General features: G+C 47.0%; 1 protein-coding gene across 1 annotated transcript in view; it reads left to right on the forward strand.

Annotated features, from left to right (window-relative positions):
- LOC119445417 (uncharacterized) overlaps positions 1 to 20,731 on the forward strand; it is a 199,906-nt gene that overhangs the window by 28,248 nt on the left and 150,927 nt on the right. The gene's annotated exons all lie outside the window — the stretch shown is intronic.

The raw sequence follows: 20,731 nt of genomic DNA on the forward strand, positions 1-20,731 counted from the left end.
AAAAAACAATATTGCGCACCCACGCACCAGATTCAAGAACGACTGCGCTTTTTCATTTCGGCCTCGAAGCGCTAATGTTACTGCTGGCGAAAAGATTACGCAGGGTGCTTGAAGAACCCTGAGCCTGCCAAGACCCGACGCCGCGTGTTAAAAGTCTCAGCCGGAGTGACAGCTGCTTACGAAGCGGTTCAAACGAGCCGCAGTTGCCGTAGCGGTGTAGCCAATTTCAAGTTGGACGGGACATTTGAATATCTTCGTCTTCTAGAGGCTGCGGCAAATTAATCAACCTTTCAGCGACTGTCGCAAAAATCCTTTACGATTGTCAGGCGTCAGTATTTCGCATTCAACGAAACAGCTGCCTGAGGGGAAACGTTCTTGTTGTTTAGCAAATTTTTTCCGACCTACGTGCCGTCTCAGAAGTCGTTTGCAGCACAGCCGAAGTTACGAGGCATACACAAGTAACATCCTTGCGAAGAGGAATATAGGTCCGGGCGTAACTATGTGAATATTGGCGGGATTAGAGAGTTTTAATTTTGCTTGGTACATGTTACGTTGCGGCGATACGTGACATATATGTTATCACCGTTGCCCATGCGCGTCGTATACCGCGAATAACTGTAGCCATGAGCGGACGACGCGGTGCGGATGGGCATATCTCGAGAGGCATTCGTATTGGCTAAGGAGTCCTGCAGCTTCCATAGTGCTGCACACGACTCGTGTGAGGCAGTATAGACGATATGCGAAATCAAGTGCTTTCCCACACTTCCGTCTTACCTTCACAAAAATGGACGCACCCCCATTAGTAACACTGTTAAACCTGTGACACGTGTCTTGAAGGCTTCGTAAGGGGTAAGAAAGGCGGCAAGTGTAATGCCAACGACCGGCACGTTTACGCCTAAATTGCGCCTTAGGTGAGCCGTCTAGGTCACTTGAGTTGTGTGGGGAAGCGCACCTTCGGACCTCTCACATCGTCAATTCGCACCGCTTTCGTTAACCGCAAACAGGCAGAACCAGGCGATGAAGCATGAGCGTAGTCCATCGTACATCGCAGCCGCCTGGCGTCCAGGCTGGATGGAGTCAGGTTGCTGCTTGTCGTCGGTCTGGATGACTTATGGGCGAGCCGGAATCGAAGCCGGCCACGGAGATTGGTTGGTAAACATGAAACTGCTTTCAGAGCGACGACTCGCTCGGTGGAGGAGAGCAGGTCAGTCGATAAGAGGAAACAAAGTAGGTGCTATCGGAGCTTGCCAGTTTCTTTTTTGTCACTTCAGTGATAAGGCGCTATCGATTACAAATCTGGCGGAGGTTCTGCTGCTCTTCGCTTTGTGGCCTGCAATATTACGTCGAGCTGGTGGTCTGTTTGTTGGATATTGCGAGTCGCCTTAATGATGCCGCTACGCAGCACGATACAAATCGTATTGGCGGCGAAAGAAGGCTTGGAGACGATGACCTTTGTAACCCCGTTCTTATGAAGCGTATGCGGTGAACAAGAGAGCACGAAATTCTCCCTCCCTAACTTTCGAATATATCCTAACTTTCGCGAGATTTTGCGTGACTCATCACGGGACGCGTCTGCATTTAAGAGCGACAACTTTTTTGGGCACTGTGCCACTGCCGCGTGAGCAAAGCACTGACCACTATCGTCAGTTCACGCCAGTGTGTCGGGTGTTGAATCACGCGAAATCTTGAGAAAGTAATCGCATGTCCAAAAGTTAGCGATCGAGAATACCGGCTCAGTTGCAACACGTGCTAAAGCAGATTTTTCACGCTCTTGTACGTAACGTCCCGCGCATTTGAAGCACCAGTTTCCTCCCACTATTCCGACCAGTCAATTTAGGAATCGTTAAACAATGACGGAGTTAGTTAATAAATGTAAGAATTACACTCGTGACGCACAGTCGCCATTCGGGCAGCTCTGTCAAAATACATTATCCCGCCTGTTCATGGCATATATAGAAAATTTAGGCGTAGTAGTATTGCCCATAAACAATGCAAACGGCACACTTTCGCTGTGGACCTTTCGTTTCAGTCCCATTGCATTGTTTCCAAATTACCAGTTATATTTCTCTCTCTTTACTTTCTTGGCTGTGCAGACTATTGCATTTTAAACCACTGTTCTCGGACAGCATTCTTTGGCCACTTATACGCATTATATTGTTGCGGAGGGATGACGCGATGAGTATAAGGGATGGCTCGGACACCATTTTCTCAAAAGCTGCAAAATTGCAATAAGAAGGTTACTCATATTTTACTACTTACCATTTTTTTCATTTGCTTCGACAGACCTCTGTTAATTATATTCTAGACGGAGTGTCCACCTACGTGTAAGCGCGCCGCTAGTAACGCCCTTCTATTTCTCCATCCATTTCCTCAGCGTTTGCTTCCACTCAAAGTGTGGCGAACTGAACGTATTTCTGACTGACACTCCTGCCTTTCCTCTTTGTCGTCGTATAAGGCACATACTGTAGTTGTCAAACTAGCCGATCACACGTTCGTCAAACTAGCCGATACACGTTCTTAACGTGTATTCGTTTAGAAAGAATCCCATGTGTATCACGAGGTTTTTTGTTTGTTTTGCTATAGCGATTACACGGAAACTTGACGCGCATTTCTATGCCGGGTGCGGTGGCACATGCACCTCCTGTGTACTGTGTTTTGAATATCACGTGAGCTGCTGTGGGTGCCAGGGCGAAAGGCGAGCATGCGAGGGCAACCTGGGAAGGCTGGCATAGTTTGATGCGCGCTGTCTTCCCGCGCCCCCAGTGTTGAAGATCACGTGATCTGCAAAATGTGGAAGGCGCGGCACATTTTTAACGTTGATGGGAGCGGCAACGCGGAACGTGCGCTTTCCGAGAAGCGCGCGCGTTCTCCGCTGCCGGTGGGCGTCCTCACGTTGTGACCACGAGTGCTCCCCGAACGGAATAGTACTTGATAGTACTTTAAGCTACGAGCCTGGTGATTGTCTGGTACATTGCTCTCGCTATCAATGCTTCGGCTCTGACGAATAGAGCTGAAGCACGGATGAAAAATCAAGGACGAAGGGACAGACACAAGCAAGCATCTGTCTTCTCGTACATCGTTTTTTCCCCTTCAGCTTCAATTGAACTCGTGATGAAACACTGGTAGCGTGCTTCTCAGCTCTGCTTAACATTGCCTTTTTAGCGAAACTCCGACTTCCGCAACCTTTAACAGGGAGCACTGATGTTCTTTGTAATATTACCACGCAGGGGGCAGAAAACAGGAGCCCGTATCTTACCGTACGTTTTGTCGATCGATATCGACTAGATAGTTCACTATATTCTGGCTACAACTGGCTATATTCTAGATAGTTCAGCCCAATTACCTTTGGTTTGAGTGGCCTTAATTTTAGTTTCACGAACATTTGTCCTAAAGTAAGTAACTACAAATTTAGTGAACGTACTTATTGTGAATACGTAGCTATCCACTGCGGTGCTTCTGCAAGAAGCATCCACGCCTCTCATAGATTTACGTAATGTCGTCTCCAAGCGATCTTAAAAACCCTGCAAAGAAAGAACCTTCGGCATGGTGTAGCTGAGTAATAACAACTTTGCTCCGTTGAACTTCACTGACCATGCAGTTATTAAATATGGACCACTAAAAAGCAGTGTGCAGTAGATTTGTAATGGATATTTGGAGCGTTTAAGGTGCCGGCAACACAACGGTGCACAACTAGGGACCCGTTTCGCGTGCGTGCAATCTATGAGGTCGTTCTGGTTTGTGCAACATTCCTTCCCCCGTCTATATTTATTAAGTTTACGACGATACTGCTTGATTCGGGAGGCATATTCGATTATATTTTTTCGTCGCTGTTGCGTCGGAAGCACTACTCTTCACCCTTGTTTTTGTGCTTGTCGAAGTGCCCGTTGCACATGGCGCATTTGCATTATTCTAACAACAGGACGACGCCATTATCCTGCGCTATATTGGGCCTATGTGCGCCGAGAAGCTCGTGCCGTAGAGCGGTTCTTAAGGACAGGCGCCAGCATGTTGTGATAGACGAGCCAAGTCAAGCCCAGTTTGTCATTATGCGTGAATTTATTATCCTTGCTGGAGAAGGACTGCATGTGAGGGGTTGAATTCACGACGCTTTTTGTTTCTCAATTGTCTGTAGTCATCGGCGGCCTTTTTTCGCTAATGATATATCCGCGATCAGGGTATCTGTCTTTGCGAACGTTTCTAGCTTAAGGACTACGTTCGCTAATATGGGCTTAGATGTCTGAGGATGTGAAGGATCACGTAGGCATAAATAGTCAGATGCAAAGGAATATGAGCTGCAGTGTATTAGCGAAAAAGGCCGGCCACTAACAAACAGATTATCTAAGAACTGGGCCCTCCATGGATTGCGCCCCTGAAAGCATCATGAATGCCTAAAATATAGCTCAAGTGCAGCTGAATGTGACACGGGAAAATGCGCTGACGAGGCCTAGCATGCTATAGCGTTGAGCGCCAAGAGATCTGCGTCTATAGATTACATTTTGTACCTTGTATACCGCCGGTGATAAAAAATTTACTTTTGGGGGAAACCTTGTCGAACTGTGTGATACAGTTACACGAAATGTTCTCACTGTAGTGAAGACATGATAATCGGGCGATAAGACGTGTTTTGTTAATTGGGTGGCTGGCTGTTGCTGGGGCTCGCGTGGCGTTGGGGTGAACTAGTGTTAAACAGGGAGCCGCGAGGTCTATCTTGGAAAACACGAGGCGCCTAATAGTCGAATTGTGGTTATAGCGGGTAAAATGCCCAGAGTTTAATTATTATTTTTAGCGATATTGCTTACGCGATCACTGTTGAGGACTTCGAGCATCCCCCTAACAATTTACCAGCGTGTTGCTTTGTTCTTTGTTTTATTTTGCGTACAGGCAAACGTGGAAATACAGCCATCGCTATTACTTAAAATTCAGCCAGAATTTCACTGCGACGTGGGAGGGTTAGGCTCAGAGCTTCCTATGCGGCTCTGCAATCGCCAGAAATAGCGATCGAATCGATCACATTTCTCGAAGCGGCGAGAGAGGTCAGTTTCCGTGCATGAATGCCTGTCTGTCATCGCTTTACGCAATGAAATAGGACTGGCCTTATTCTCAGAACAAAGAAATGAAAGAAGAAAAGCATTAATTTTTCCTATCCAGTGCGCATAGGCCTGGCCAGCTCGTGTAGGCTGGAGGAAAGCGATGCTGTAGTATCACCGCGGTGCTCGACGCACGTCAAGCGGCGTTCGGTGGCCCCGACACTAACCTCGTACGACGTGTTTTCAACCCACGCGCCCTCACCGTTACTAAAGAAAAGAAAAGGAAGAAGGACCGGAGATGCAAGGCACCGGAGGATGCGGAGATGGAAGCGCGGGCGATGCGGGAGCGCGTGTTGTGGACGCGCCGCCCCGAGGGAATCGCCGCTGCAACACGTGCTTGTACACCTCGCCAGCAACACGCGCCGGAAATAAGAAAAACAAAACGACGATAAGAGATTCTCAAAGGATGGCAACAGGAGTGAGGCCGCTCTCCCAGAACCGTACTGGCAAAGCACAGCACACATTTCCTCGCCGCCTCGAGGGAGGCGCATTCCTCGGCAAGTACAGCCGCTCACAGAAACAGAAGGGCCTGGGGAGAAAGTCGCAAGGTTAAAGGCCAGTAGAGGCTTGGTTAACCTAGACTGGGCAAAGGTAAACAGACAACGGAGAGTAAGAGAAAAAAAGGAGTAACGCGTGCCGAACACGTGCGCGTGTATGGTCATTGTCTCGCAGTCAGAGTGGGCCGCGCTGGACGAAGTAAACCTTAGAAGAAGGCAGTCGTTAGCGCCCTAGAAGCTTACCTTTCATTAGCATGCGACTTTGTTCGGTCGTCTCATTGTTCCGGTGTCAATGGTAGCACTTGTCAAAAAAAAAAACGTATGATACTCTGGTGTTTCAGATGCTAAACCACGATCTTATCATGCCGCGCACCCGCCGTGGTGGCTTAGCAGCTATGACGTACCTCTGCTAAGCCCAACGTCGTTGCATGCAATGCTAGCCACGTCGGCCTTATTTCAATGGAGGCGAAATGCAAAAAAAAAAAAAAAACGCTGGTGTACCGTGCATTGGGACCATGTTAAAAATCCCAAGTTGTTCAAAATTATTCCGGAGCCCCCCACTACGGCGTGTCTCGTAATCAGATCAGTGTTTCTGGCGCATAAATTCCAAGAACTTATGTTTGTTAAGGCGCGTCGTAGCGGGGGACTCCGAATTACTTTGGACCACTTTGGCTATTTTCAATGCGCAGCTAAATCTAAACCGACGAGCGTTCTCGCATTTCGCCCCCATCTTAATGCGACAGCTGCGCTTGCGGTCGAAGCAGCGGCCTCGAGCTCAACAGCGCAACGCCGTAGGCTACCACGGCCGGCAGTCGTCGTCTCCTTAGTTCAGTTAAAGAGCAGCAGCCTGAAAGTTGAGCACTGAAGGCGCGCACGAGATGAAGGATGGAGTTCTTCGAGTTAAAAAAATGCATGCGGGATGGTGCGAGCTCCTCTCTCTTATTGAAGCCTTTAGCGTGACGACGTGATAAGCAAGCTCGCGCGTTCCGCTTGTACTTTGGCTGGAAACTACTCCGCGACAACTTGATGCCGCACGTCCGAGTTGCTGCATTTGCACGAGGGACAACAATTACTAATGCACCCTCGCGCGCCAATATGCAAAGCAGTCATTCTCAGCGTTCCTCTCAGTGAAATCGTCCGAGAGGCCAGTCAATGAACCGTCACACTGCCGTCACTGTTGTACCGTCGTCATCAAACCGCTGTCGTGATTGTCTCGTCATAGTCGTCGTCTTTCCTAGGTCATAGTCGGCGTTGTGCCGTCTTCGTGGGGGCGCTAACTGTTCCTCGCAGTAAATGACTTCCAGGCATCAAAGACGTCCGTGTTGTTTCCTTCCATCTAGATTTACGCCGTCTTTGACTACCACTGGCGCGTCTAACCTGCATGGGTAGATGTTATTGGCTCAGGAGCTTCGCTAGCAAGCGCGGCGTACTGAGCGGCGCGCATTTATTTCTGGACAATAAGAGAATCCAGGGTGCAGTGCATTTGTGGATGTATTTCAACGCCCTCTCGCCAGACAAATGAATAGCGGAAGTCGGTGGTGACCAAGAGGCGCGTGGAGAAGAGAAAGCAAAGGACGCGGCTTCCGAATTACTTCCTCGTTTTTCGATGGGAAAGAGCAGGCATCGCTAGACCTTGTGCCTCGTTGCCGCTGATGCCGTTAATGCTGTTCCTGTTATGGTTTTCAAAGAAGCCGAACCCACTGAGTTTTAGGCGCTATCGTTGTCACAATGGATGCCAATAGCGCCGGTCTTCACCGCACACGTTGGCATCTGCTGCTCAAGGTGCGTAGTTCAATAATTACTCTTACATCTCGTTACACTGAAAAGAGGCTTAAGCCTAATGATGAGTGGCTATAGGGAGGTCAGGAAAAATATTTACGTAGAGGCCAAAAGAATATACAGCAGAGAAAAGATAGGGGATACCTACCTGTGCCTACATGCCAACCGTACCCCAAATCACCCGCCGTGTAAAAAATAAAAAAATAAATCCATATTGAAACTAGCCCCGGAAGTGAACTACGCGTTGCTTTGAGCCTAAGTGTAGCGAGAAAGCGGCCAGGTTTTAGCAGCATCATTAGGTATAGCACTAGCAGTATATTAACATCATCATGGCACGAGCCACTAAAATCGGCTTACGCTCGGAACGTGGCGTTGTTTCTCTATTGGCTGTGCCAGCGCTGAAACAAGCCGCATCATAAAAAAAAGAAAGAAAGAATAGTTAGAAGGCTGGAGAGTATGTTTGGTTTTCTGTACAGTTTACTGAACGGCAGGAGGCAGACATACTCGAGAGACCAGGGGGCATATTACGTAATGTATTTTTTTTTCGATTCTATTCTTGTCTTGTGTTTCGTACCACCCCGTGTTACTGCTTCGGGTGACAGCGAGAGTGCTTCCGTGCAGTCCAATGACACGAGCAAAAAAGAATAATAAATGTGAAAACATCGCTACGAAAGGTGACCGCAGGCAACATACGAACTCTTGCGCGCGCGCGTTTGTGTGTGCCTGAGAGAGAAAACGCGAAGAAGCGAGAACGAGAGGAAAGGAGAGAGGCGCACGTCTTCGTCACTCCAATAGGTGCACTCTAACGCTTGTTTGGACAAAATCAGGCTCAAGCACTCGGCTTATGATTTCTTCTAGTTTTTTTCTAAGTATCCAGAAGAAAACATCAAACTTTACAAGAAAGCTATCGTAATTTAAGACAATGCTTTTCAACTAAAGGGCAGTCACCTTTTTTTTTTACTCTTTCAGGGACTGCGTGTGCATTCTGGCCACGTGTTGTGGCGGCGCGCTGTCTTTTCGCCTTTCTTTGGGGCACTGCGAGCAAACTTCTCCACTAGGATATGGACGCATCAGCACTCACTCCCAGCCAAGGAGAATCCGCTTATGGCCAAGAGCTGCTTTCAGCGGTGTCTTAGCGGCCCTCTTGTTGTAAAGCGCAGGAGTCCTTGTGCAGCCGATTGTTGAATACGCGCCTCCGAACAGAGTCGTTCCTCAAATGCTATGCGAGAGCTAATGCCACTGAGACTTGCTAATAACTGAAAAACACGCACTGCGCATGGGAGAACTGTCTTATGCATGTGCTATTTGTTGACATATCATGATCCAAGTCGACAACTTCTCGTGTATTTATATATATATATATATATATATATGCCCATTCTAACCGGATTGTGACTTTCTTTCTAAGCGCCATGCAGCCATGAGCAGCAACGTAAGAGTCTGCTCGCCGAAGACAAAGTGTGGAGGCCGATGACATTTAAAATTCGCTTCTTAGCACGCATCTTCTTAGTTCCCCTCCTGCTTGTAATCTTTAAAACTGGCAAGTTTATCCTCCGAGACATTGAGTAGTGCTCAGTATATTAAGTTGCCGTTTCCTACGTATATGCCACTTTTCATCGGAGGCTGCCTTCACAAAGCTTCTCGTCCGTAAGTTCTCCTTGCCGTTTGCCATCCACCTCCGGTAATCGTCCGCCCAGCATCAGTATGGAATGGAATTTTCTCTTACAAACGATTCTAGCGTTAGATCCTTTTGAGAATACGGGCTAGAGTGTTTTTTTTTTTTTTTTTTTTTTTTTTTTTTTTTTTTACTGCCGCGGTATCACTCCTGCTTCGAGGCGTGCAGCTTCGTAGCCCGCATTGCGCTGTTGTTCATTCAAGAGCAAAATACGTAGCTCCAACGACACAAATGAAAAATAAAAATTCGTGTGGCTTTATTAGAAGGGCTACGCTTCGCGCAGCAGCAAAAGAACAACACCACTCGTGCCATGAAAGGAGGCCTTGTAAGCCATAAAACGCTCAATTCAGGTGGAAAGCGGCTGGCGACGCCACCTAGAAGTTTCTTCACAAGCATAAATGCTGACATGATCTTAAAGAATCTAGTTTAATTGTACGTCTGCAAAAAATGCGTTGTATCTTGAAAGAGTCAAAAAACGAAGTATGCTAGTATCTAAAAAAATTGTCTGCGTCAAAGCTGCCTAAATACAACAAAATGCTTGGAAATTCGCGGCGTCAAACTTACGTGCTGGCGCTGGGCTTTCGGCGTAGAATCCAGCAAATAATAATAATGACAATTTTGTCCTCAATGTTCTCTTCGTTTCTTCAATCTCTCTCTGCCAAATAAAGGAAAATATACGTTTGACATAGCACTTGAGAAGCATCGACTGGTGTGCTGTTTGTCTTTGGTGCCCATTAAATGCCGAAAGAATAAACTGGAATGGTTAGAGCTTGCAGAACATTTATGCGAACAACAGAAGCATACGCAAGAAAACGGGACGTCTAGCGCAACCGCAAACTTTCCTGAAGATTGCAATTCCCCACCTCTACTGGTTGTGAGAAAGACCGATTACTTCTCCCTCTTAAAGAGAATACGAGAAGTTCCTCATTACTACGCGGTTATGTACAGACTCCAAGAGAGACAGAGAGAGAGAGAGAGATTTATTCGACGAAAGGCAGAGAGGTCGGCTTACAGCAGTGGCTACGGCGCTATACTGATGAGCATGACGTCCCGGTTGCAATTCTTGGCTGTTCCTTTCCCGTTAGAATAGGGCGGAGATACAAACATATGGGCGTACAGAAAGTTCTGGCTACACTGCATAAATTGCCGCTCTGCATTAATAACTCTGTTGAATGCGCTGGAATCTCGTGCAGACATGCCATTTTGTAATGAACTTCTCATTAAAAGCTGTCATTTTACAGGTTCCATATTCTCGTTTATTCCGAAATAGACCGTGAGTAACGCTCCGATCCGAGATTGAAAAAAGCAATTTTTTTCGGTGCTTCTAGGTTTTGAAGGTATCTAACCTTTATCGACGGTGCTTAATCTGTAATTAAAGAGACCTGCATACTGCACATAGCGTGTTTGCCGTTTACATGCAACGTGCTCTAAAACCAAGAAAGCTTCGCTTACATGGACAGACATCGGGAGTGTGTTCTACCAAAATTTTTCGAGGTGAAAGAAACAATGGCGGCATCGGCCCTAGGAAGGACAAACGACCTCTCCGAGATGAGCAAATTTTAACAGGAAGCGGGTTACTCTACACAGTACGCAAACGTCGAAGTCATCCTCGCATACATTTTCATCATTTTTCTGTTAAAGTATAACTCCATGGGTACATCAGGTCATTTCTAGCACACCCGGCTCACTGCGCCATGCGGCTAGAGATAACATTTGTGAATATTGCTCTAAAAATGAGATATGCGCTAATTTTAGATAGCGTAGTACTAAAGGTTATCGTACTTCTGCTGTAGCACGAACTGTCTCCCTGTTAGTCGTCACCTTAACTCCCGGGCGAACGCGAACTGTCTGCTTTCTATACGCATGCCAGAACGCTTTTGGTAGACGTTCCACAGCTGATAGAACATCTGAGTTTGTACTTAACTATAAGATCACCATTAATTTCCAGAGAGACCCTACATAGGCATACTCGTATCAGAGAGTCCACCATATATTTGTCGCATTGTTCGCTTAGAATGTAATGCATTTGTATAGCTGCCGAGAGAGAGAATAAACTTTAATCAAAAGAGCACCCAAGCGTAGGTAGCTCCTCCGCTCCGCAGTGGGTGGTCCCCTCAGTCCAGGACGCGTAATGGCTAAAATACAAGTTGTAAGGCAAGTTTCCGAGAGTGCTGCTTCCTTTTTTTTTATTCGCTCTCTCGAACTTAAAAAATTAAAATAGCGTGACTGTGTCAACCATTATGCCCATACGACGATTTGCGAACGCTTTCTTTGACCTTCTAAATAGGACATTTCTCCTGTTTCTCTTCATTAACAACGGGAAAAGCTTAGTATATGGTGCCACCTACTCGAATGAGCCGACTGTGCACTTTTCTATAGTATGCTCCCTGAAAAGGTACACGCGCGCCCCGTTTTCTACCCCCCACGCGAGCTTTCCGACAGGTGAAAACGGAAAACATAAAGTTCAAACAAATACAAACGAGAAAGATTACCCAAGTCTGCCAGTGGAAACGAGAAATCTAGGAGTACTTCGAAGGAATAGGCAACCAACGTTAGGCAGCGTGATCAATGGGCTCATTAACCGTTCCAATGTAACTCCTCCTAATAAGCTGGCTCGTGAACTCACTCTCCATGCTTCCCCTCCTGTTTTTCTTTCTAGTGAATTTGTTTTATTTATTGCTGCGGTTGTTGCTTTAATCTTGCAGGTCACCAGATGACGCTGGCGGCAAGCAATATGTTCACATTTTGCTTCAGTATACAGAGTGATTGCAGTTTTATTTTTTCTTTCTGTCAGTGCGTGAGCTTAGACGCGAGGGCAGCTAACTTGAGACGCTGAGTTTGCGTGATATGCACTAGGCCTCTGGTCAGTGTATGCAAATGAAGAAATCCGCCGCTTGCTAATTGCGACGAGAATGTCACAATTGCTAATGCGACGAGAGTTTGTTTACAATGTTCCAGGAGGCAAGCGAGAAATATCACAAATATTTTATATGTTGTAATCAGCGGCAATGGGAGGCTTTAAGGGAATGTTATAATCCAATCATCAGTAGCCGTTCTTGATTGGCGCTAGTACTTCGTATCGTTTGTTTTAGTTCGTATAGCGTGCTTTAAAGTGTGGATGACATCATTCGCTTGTTTCTGCCTATTGGTCAACCACTTGGTTACTCTCAGAAATGTCTTAAGCTGCATCTAGGCAGCTCCTACCTGTAGCGATGTGGAGGCTACGAGGTGTTCTGAGGCGGTGTTGTGGAATCGGCGCGTACTCTGCTCGCACCAAACAGCTAATGCTCGTACAGACGGAAACAATACAAGCATACGCGATCGTAGTGATGCTGCGATAAGCTTTTACGAGCCATGAGGGCAATGTGCTGACATGTTTGTGCAGAAGATATACTTCTGTTGCGCGCAGAGCCGCTCGGAGAAAATGGTACTGCGTTTCTGTCCATAGCGAATCAGTGGCCGAATCCTGAAAACCTTTCGTCAGTTAATGCCATTTGCGATTGGCTGGTTGGATTCGCTGACAGTATGTCTAGTATAAGGATTGGCTGAAATATGCCCTTAGGAACAATTCTAGCGCAAGAGTTCTTTGCTTTTTTTTTCTTTCTTTATAAATACGAGCCAAGGGACGGAATTCACAGAGCTTTACCTTCGTACGTGATCTCTGTCATTGGGCGGCCATATTCAGTAATCATATGTCTACCATCAGGATCGGCTCAATAACTAAGAAGAATTATGGGGTTTTACGTGCCAAAATCACGATCTCAAGATCAGAAAATGAAGGGTGAGAAACCCTGCGAAAACAAAAAGCCTGCTAGCTCAAGTACAAATCACATGCGAATATATTACGATGATGTCAATACCGGGTGTTTATTTTTAAGTTTTACGGAATTTTCAGAAATTGCCTGCAGTAGGTAGCATAATTATCATCATTGAGCTGGGTTATTTGATGCGGCCGACATTAGTAGACGAGAAATCGAAACATATATTCAGCTTATTAACACAAATTCACAAATTAACTTCCGAATTGATTACTTTACGGCACATATTGCAATTTACGAATTGCAGCCGCTGAGCTTGTCAGGCGTATCCACTTGGAATGAATTTCCGCAACGATACCAGTTTCGAGATATGCGCCATCAAACTCGCCGTAAAAATGCACTGTTGTTGCCCTTACTTTTTACTAAAATGCTCTTTCATACATTGAAGCACCAAAGTAAATGGAACGCCCATGTATTTCGTCCCACACTTTGGGAAATATCATCTCGAAACTGGTGTCATCCAGGAAATTCATTTCAAATGGATGCGTCTGGCAAACTGACCGGCTACCATTCGTAAATTGCAATGTGTGTCGTAATGTAATTAAGTAAGAAGTTAATTAGTGAATCTTAGGTAATTAGTTGCATATGTGTTTCGATTTCTCGTGCTACTAATGTCCGCCTCTTCGCAGAAAGGGGAAAACTTGCCCTCGGCCGCGCAAGGCTTAAGACACAGAGAAGATGGCCGGTTTGATGGCGTTCCCTCTCCCTTTCCTTTCCCTGGCCTCGTATTCTGGATCTGCTCGTCGCTGCTGTTGCCACTCTCGTACAGCGGCAAGCCTCGCTTCTCGAATCGTCACTTCTGCTTTCGGGAGTACGTAATATCCTTGTACGTCCCATGGCTGCATCTGACAGAGCGCCGCAGCGCACCGGCGTACATAGCTGTGGCTCGCTGTCGGCGCACGCGCAGTACACAGGCGGTTGGTTGCGCCAGGTTTTCTAGCAGCTGTGGAATCACTGGTTGCCATGGCTACGGCGCGGCTGGCTTTCTATGAAACACCATACTTTTTACGGCTAGCTTAAACAGCTTCGCTTGTTAATAACCCAGCTCAACGATAGCAATTATTCTACCTGCCACAGCCGATTTTAAAAAATTCCGTAAAGGTTAACTTTGAACACCCGGTATACCTGCGTGGAGGCTGCGTTTAAGTGGAGTTGAAAATCTAGTGAAGGTTGCCAATAATGTCTCGCAGGTGATGTATGCTTCGAAGCAATTGGTGGAAGCGGCCGAGAGCTTCGATCAAGCAGAAGGGCGTTGTTTTTTTTTTTTTGGGGGGGGGGGCAATTAAAAATAATCCTGAACGAAAAAAAAATGTATCGTGCATGCAAATGGCACAAAACTCGTTTCAGTGTCGCACGGAGATTCCTTTAGTTCCGTTCAGTTCGCGTGATTGGGCCCGCATTCTTTTCTTCATCCACAGGGACCTCTCAGCTGTGCGATCGGCGTAGTCGCAGACATAAATGTTAAAAGCAACGCATTTCTTACCGTTTTTTTTTACGTTTCCAGCGCGAAACGCGTTCGTCTCTACCAACAAACTTGGTCGACGTTCTGTTTGTATGCGTTCAACGCGGACAATGGTCGTTACGGCCAATAGCATCTTCGATTCAGCTTTGATCGTGCGCAGCGTTCGCTTCCGATCAAACAGTGCTCTGCGCGCACTCCAGTTCCGGCGCACAAGTGGTTCTTGTGCACAGGCATCGTAAAGCCCAGAAAGAGGCTAACATAAATAAGTAAAAAACATAAATAAATAAAGAGAAAAACAAATTGTGTGTGGTGTGGAAGGTGGAGGGAGAGGGAGAGGACTTGAGGGGAGGAAACTGCACAATGGACAGCACCGATATAGGAAAGCCGAATAATATTAAAAAAGGAAAAAAAAAAGTTTCGAGAACCAAGCGGCGTTTTCACGCTCCAATTTGCAGAGAAAACATACTCGCGCATCGAGACGGATAACTTGAAGTGCTCTTTTCAGGAGCGGACAGCCCTTCACGTTGCCCAAGCGTCGTATATCTTGTCTTACGCTTTGTCCAAGGAGCGGAAAGGCGAAGGGAAATAACGCGAGATCCACGAGCGATGCACTTGAGTTTCTCCTTGTGTTCTGCTTCTGCAAACGACTCTCGGTGATCACGCATGCGGATAAAAACAAAAAGAGAAAAACATCGGCCCTTCTCAGTGAACTTCAACACGCACGCAAAGGGACGCGTGCTCCAGGAATAAAAAGTCTGGCCGTCGGCTGTACAGTCAAGAAGAACTGATGAGATCACGACATACCATCAGCTGCGCCATCGTTTGTTATACAGGCTGCGATCCCTGCTCTGGTTTCTATGTGTTCCTTTTAACGCAGTTTTTCACCAATAGCTGTTTCAAATTTTTCTTTCTGTTGTCAAGACGGCTTCAGCGCGCAATTTTCCGTTGCGGCAATTTCACTTTATCTTGTGGACTATCGCTTCTGGTTGAATTACAGCCCTATATATACATTGCGCATACTGTGAGCGCACGTACGTGCCTGTCAGATAAGGCAGCGCTATATATGTGCGAAGAAAACAACAGCAGAGATCAAAAATCAGTCCAGGCTAAACTTTGCTTCCTGCGCATCGAAAACTCCTTGCCAACTGTCCGGACTCCAACGAGGGGACCAATCACGGCCTGTTGTTGTTTTGCGACCGCGAGCATCGAGTTGGCCGCGTCGCCGGACTCTAACCACCCCGCACTGCCATATAGACCACGCTTGTTCTGTCGGCCCACCGCTAGGCCGCGCCATTAAGTCCCGGCATCGGATTCTTCCTCAGTGTGCGAACCGAGGGGCAACCGCAGTCGGAGCTCTCACGACCCCGTCGTAATTCACTCAGCGCATGGAGGCCGGCGCCGGATTCGGTTAGGGACTCGGTGAACCGACACGCCGAATGCCTCGAACCACGCGGCTCATCTCGGGATTCGGATTAGAGCTCTATACAGCGCGCCGGTCGTGGAGCCGTGAGCTTGCTCGCGAGTGAGTTCCGAGCCTTCCAGGCGTGGTTCCTCGACTGCCCAGATGGGCCCGACTCCCAGTGACTTATGCTCGCTTGCCCGAACCCTGTGCCGACCAGGGTGCGGAACTATACGCGAAGACCGTATCCTATGAGCAGTGGTTAGGTGACAAGACTGAATGCAGCCATCGGGTGTGCACCGCTTCGAGAACAGGTGGAAAACAAAAATGCTCGCGGTGCAGTCTCTATTTTACTTTTTACGGGCGGTGAAGATAAGAAATGAATTGTGAATTTGTATATTGCTCTCTGTAACCCATTGTTGCGTTGATTGAAATGGGGTTACAGAAATGGAGTACGTTGATTGGAAAGCTGTGGTGATTTAAAATCACCACAGCTTTCAGTGGTGATGCGTTGTCGGTGCAAGTGCTGAATCAGCCTCCGAGAAAAACTGACCATTTTTTTTGTACGTGTTTGGTATACAAGACGGTTTTACAGGTTGCGAATGTAACACGTGCCATTACACTAATAGGAATTGAATTAAATTTTATTTCTCGTTCATTCAAACGAGGGTAGACTGAGACTAAAGGCATAAAGCCTGACAAAGGTCTCAGCCCCCACGAACGACAGGTTTGACAGCAGATCACACACATATGCATATCCGGATTCCAAAGCGGGGACCAAGCACGGCCGTATGCAGAGCGTACCCAGAGAATAAGTTACTGCGCACCGAGACAGACGCTCTGTCGGGTCGTATAAGGTTGTGGGTAGACAGTTGTGGTTCAGAAAGAAAGGGTGGCGCCAAATCAAGTCACGGACGTCAGAGTCAACACACGATAAAATCACTTGGCTAGTGACTTTGCACACGAGACTGCGCTGTGCACTTTGAGCAAACTTCCGTCCGCTCGTATGTCCCTGTGAACAGTGGTTCGCCTACTGGTGTAACCTATGACGTGACCATCTTCATATCCAGTTGCGCCGAGATGCTATCCGATACACGTAGCTGCCTGTTATTATGTGCTATAGTTTCGACATTGCGGAAGGATCGAATACGTACAGGAGCACGTTAAGAGATGCCGTATTTTATCAGGGCGCAAAGTAATATGAAATCAGACAATAATGTACTAAAATTAGGCATCGCATTCCTCGCTCGCGACAACTATAAGCAAGGATAAATACGTGTGCTACATGCACTGAATCCGCCAAAGGTCCATGATAGGTCGCACATGACAAGTGAACAGCTTCAGAAAGCTCGCGGGAGGTTAAGCGGCGACGTTCACGTATATTCTACGAAGTCTTGTAACGTTTGCGCGGGATTCGATTTCAAGAGAATCTAAAGTGATCATCGTGTCACAGAAACGTTCCGACTGCGAATATGTTGAGCTTACGTATCGCAAGCGATTTCAACTGCAAATGCTTGTTTGTATATTGGGTGGCGTAATCTGTGTTCTTTCTACTCACTCATCCTAGCCAACATGGAACAGCGTCAGCAAACTATTCGAAAACAACGCAACATTTTTTTTGCACTATATAGCACGAAAAAAAATTCCCGAGGCTCAGCGGTTCGTCCTTATGCAAGGATTCGCATTTCCCATCTTCTGCGTGCAAACGTCCACGTCACATCTTCGTTATATATGAGGTCAGCAACAGGGCCACTTCTTCCTGTCGCATCACCTATGTATGCACCCGTTGCATTCCACACCAAACGCACAGCTTGGGTCACCTATGTTACGCTACCGGAAGTCCACTCAACAAAGGCAGTTCTTCTTCTGCTCTTGCTACGCCCCCCCGCCCCCCTTCGTGTCCGGCTCTCCCTCTCCAACAACGACATAACACAGCATTTCCTAACTGCACGTCTCTGTCTGGGTGTTCGCGGTCTTTATTCTCACGTTAAGCTACGAGCGCCACTCCTGACAGCTGTCATAGGCGGGAGAGGGTGAGGAAGCCGGCGGAAATGGTTTGTGCCGTAATTGCATCGCCAGTCCGGTTACCCCGAGGAATTCCAGCAACGACTCAATTATGCGCTTCTTGCTGCGTGATTCACCCCTGTGCTGCGGCAATTGTCGCGGTGCTTCTATCGCAAAGGCGTCAAAAGCAGCGTTGCGGTGCAAACGTCGTCGTTGATTTGGCGACCTGCGCCAAGGGTTTCAATGGAGGCGGTGGCTCCGGCAGCCGCACAGCACGACCGCATCGCCCTATATCTGCGCCTCAGACGTGGCTGTCAATAACAACGCTCTTCGAACGAAGCTACTGCGGATTCATTCATTGAATCAATTATACAAACAATTAATTGAAATTTACTCTCAAAGACCATACGAAAAAAGATATCAAGAAATATTTGGACCGATAGCCTAAATGTGCCTAACTGCCGGGCTAATACGATATACAACAAAACATGCACAATTCAGCTGCGAGAAACAATACAAATTCAGCGTAAAATAAATACAAACCCGAACCACCTCGAATATGCATTGTCAGTTCACAGGTCTTGCTTAAAATGAAAGAACGACTTGCTTGCTAATTCAGCGTCTATGATCTGTGTTTACCTCGAGGTTTATTATGTGCGAAATTTTGTTTCCTTTATATTAAATTATTCTTTCGCCACAAGCGTTACGACACTTGAGCAAGTTGAAATTCCTAGTCGAGGCATGTCGCGTATTGCTTATAGGAAAATAAAAGAGGATAACAAAAAGAGGGAGCTTCATATTTGTTAGGTTACTTAGCTCAACTGCAACGTTTCAGTTGCGTATAGCCCGGTATTCGTCACTGGAGCACTCTGTCTCCTTGAACGCTAATCGCTGACTCCCTTTCGATAATTGCTGGGTCGGCCAGAGTGCACCAAATGGCGCCGCCACCTTCGGAACACGGCCCAATTTCGCTACGTGGCGGTACATTCCGTGCAGAATAAAAGAGCAGCCTAGTCCTCCATCACGGTTACGATTACGCTGGTGAAACCATCGAGCTTCCCTATATATATATATATATATATATAGCGACAGACAGTCGTCTTATGGAGTGCGGCCCCTAAAGTTTAGAGAATAAAATATTACTAAAGGTTAGCGGGCGTTCTGTCCGTGTTACATTCTTGTTTCTGTGGAACTGTCAACGCAGATACTGGTATAATTGCTGCATACCACAGTGCGACTGATGCGCCGGTGAAGCGAAAATTATTTCCCGCAGACACGAGCACTCTGCGACGTTACATGTTAGAAAACATTAAGAAATAGCTTAGCTACAGTATTTTCGAGGACAACTAGCGCGCAGTACAAAATATAACTTGGAAAACACTGAATGATCGTCCGCTGCCTTCTGCGGTCACCTCAGTATTAAGGATTCCAAAGATAAAATAAATGCTTGGCGAGCACCCCCCTTGCTTGGAGATATAACAGGGCTCGTTTTTACCATGGCTCACACCCTCACCTGTAATTGCCAAGATCGAATCGTTGATGGGTGAACATACTTTTTATCGATATTTATTTATTTGGTGACCTTTTGTGGGCAAGTAAACCTGATGACAGTTGCGACAGACAACAGGAGGTCTTCATAAAATAATCCTAGACAGCTGTCGCTGTCAAACTCTCCTGTGCGAGATATTAGAAGTAGTACATAAAATTCGTCAAATTAATTAATACACGGTTTCCATCAGCACTTTTCTCGTCGCAGGTGTAGGTGTAGCTCGCTGTCCTGTAACGTGGTGATCTTTGATAGCCTTAATCGTGAGAGTGCTAGTCACGGCACGAACTAGCCCACCCAAGGGCTCAATAGAACTTTTGCTCTGCGGTGGTTCTTCCTATTCTACGCTGATTCGAATGATTTCGTAACATCCAGAATGCTGAAGACGGAGACAGCCATCCTGTTTGGAAGGCGGTGAAGTGTCAGGGATACGCAATTCCGCCAGATCTGTAGATGCGGGCTTTTAAACGCGATGAGTTGGTGCAATTCAGCAAAGAAGTGAAGTGGCAATCACGAGGCGCTGACAAGACGTGACGTGGCTGGACGAAAGCTTCTCCTTTCTCTGTGCCATGATTGGACGTTCGTGCATGCTATAGAAAACTGGTATCAAAGCACAAACAATGTGAAGACGGCCCGACAATATGCGCCCTAGCGCATTGCTGTAATGTCCCCCCACCCCTTTATCCGTGCGCTCTGCCACTTCTTCCCTCTGCCCGCGTGTTCTTTGCCTCAATTCAGCTGCCGTTAAACTCTGTCACACATTGGTGAACCAATTTACTTACACACAGATAACTTACCCAACGAGTGGCAGTACGTAGCGGCGTCAGCGCATTCCCGTCTCACATTATTTTCTCACCGTTCCCTTTGCCTGTGCGGCGAGACAGCGCTTTATAAGCGCAGTGGGTCGCTCTAAATACTAGTCCCCCCCCAGGAGCCCGCACACTGAAAAATTATATCCTCTATAAAAGAACAATTAGTGCATCGATATTGTTCAACCATATTATTGATAAGTCCTTACGCTTCTGTCTTTTCGCCTTTCCTTATATTTTGCTTCGAATGAACGGATTGACCATCGAATGAAATAGCGAATAAATGATAAGAGACGCACATGTGGCAAATGCATTTCTGCAGTGGCAGCACTGCGTCTATATTGATGGCACTTTGTTCTCCATTATCTCCCTTAATGAGCCCGACACGACTGACGGCGCACGAACAAACAATGAACGAAAGGGTCGTGCATACAGCTAGCGAACGTGGAGCGCTCTTCTCTAGACAACGTCCTAGAAAGAAAGAAAGGAAGAAAGAAAGAACAACTAAGGAGACTCTCTAGGCACTAGATGAGGGCCCTCTCGGAATAGCAATACGCGATTCGCGCAAATCCCGGCCGCGCCGGCAGAAGCAAATAAGCACATGGCGCACCAGTCGAAGAGAGAAAATGAAAGAGCGACAAGGGAGGAGGAGGCG

Source organism: Dermacentor silvarum, chromosome 3, assembly GCF_013339745.2.
Source record: "Dermacentor silvarum isolate Dsil-2018 chromosome 3, BIME_Dsil_1.4, whole genome shotgun sequence".
Lineage (NCBI taxonomy): Eukaryota > Metazoa > Arthropoda > Arachnida > Ixodida > Ixodidae > Dermacentor > Dermacentor silvarum.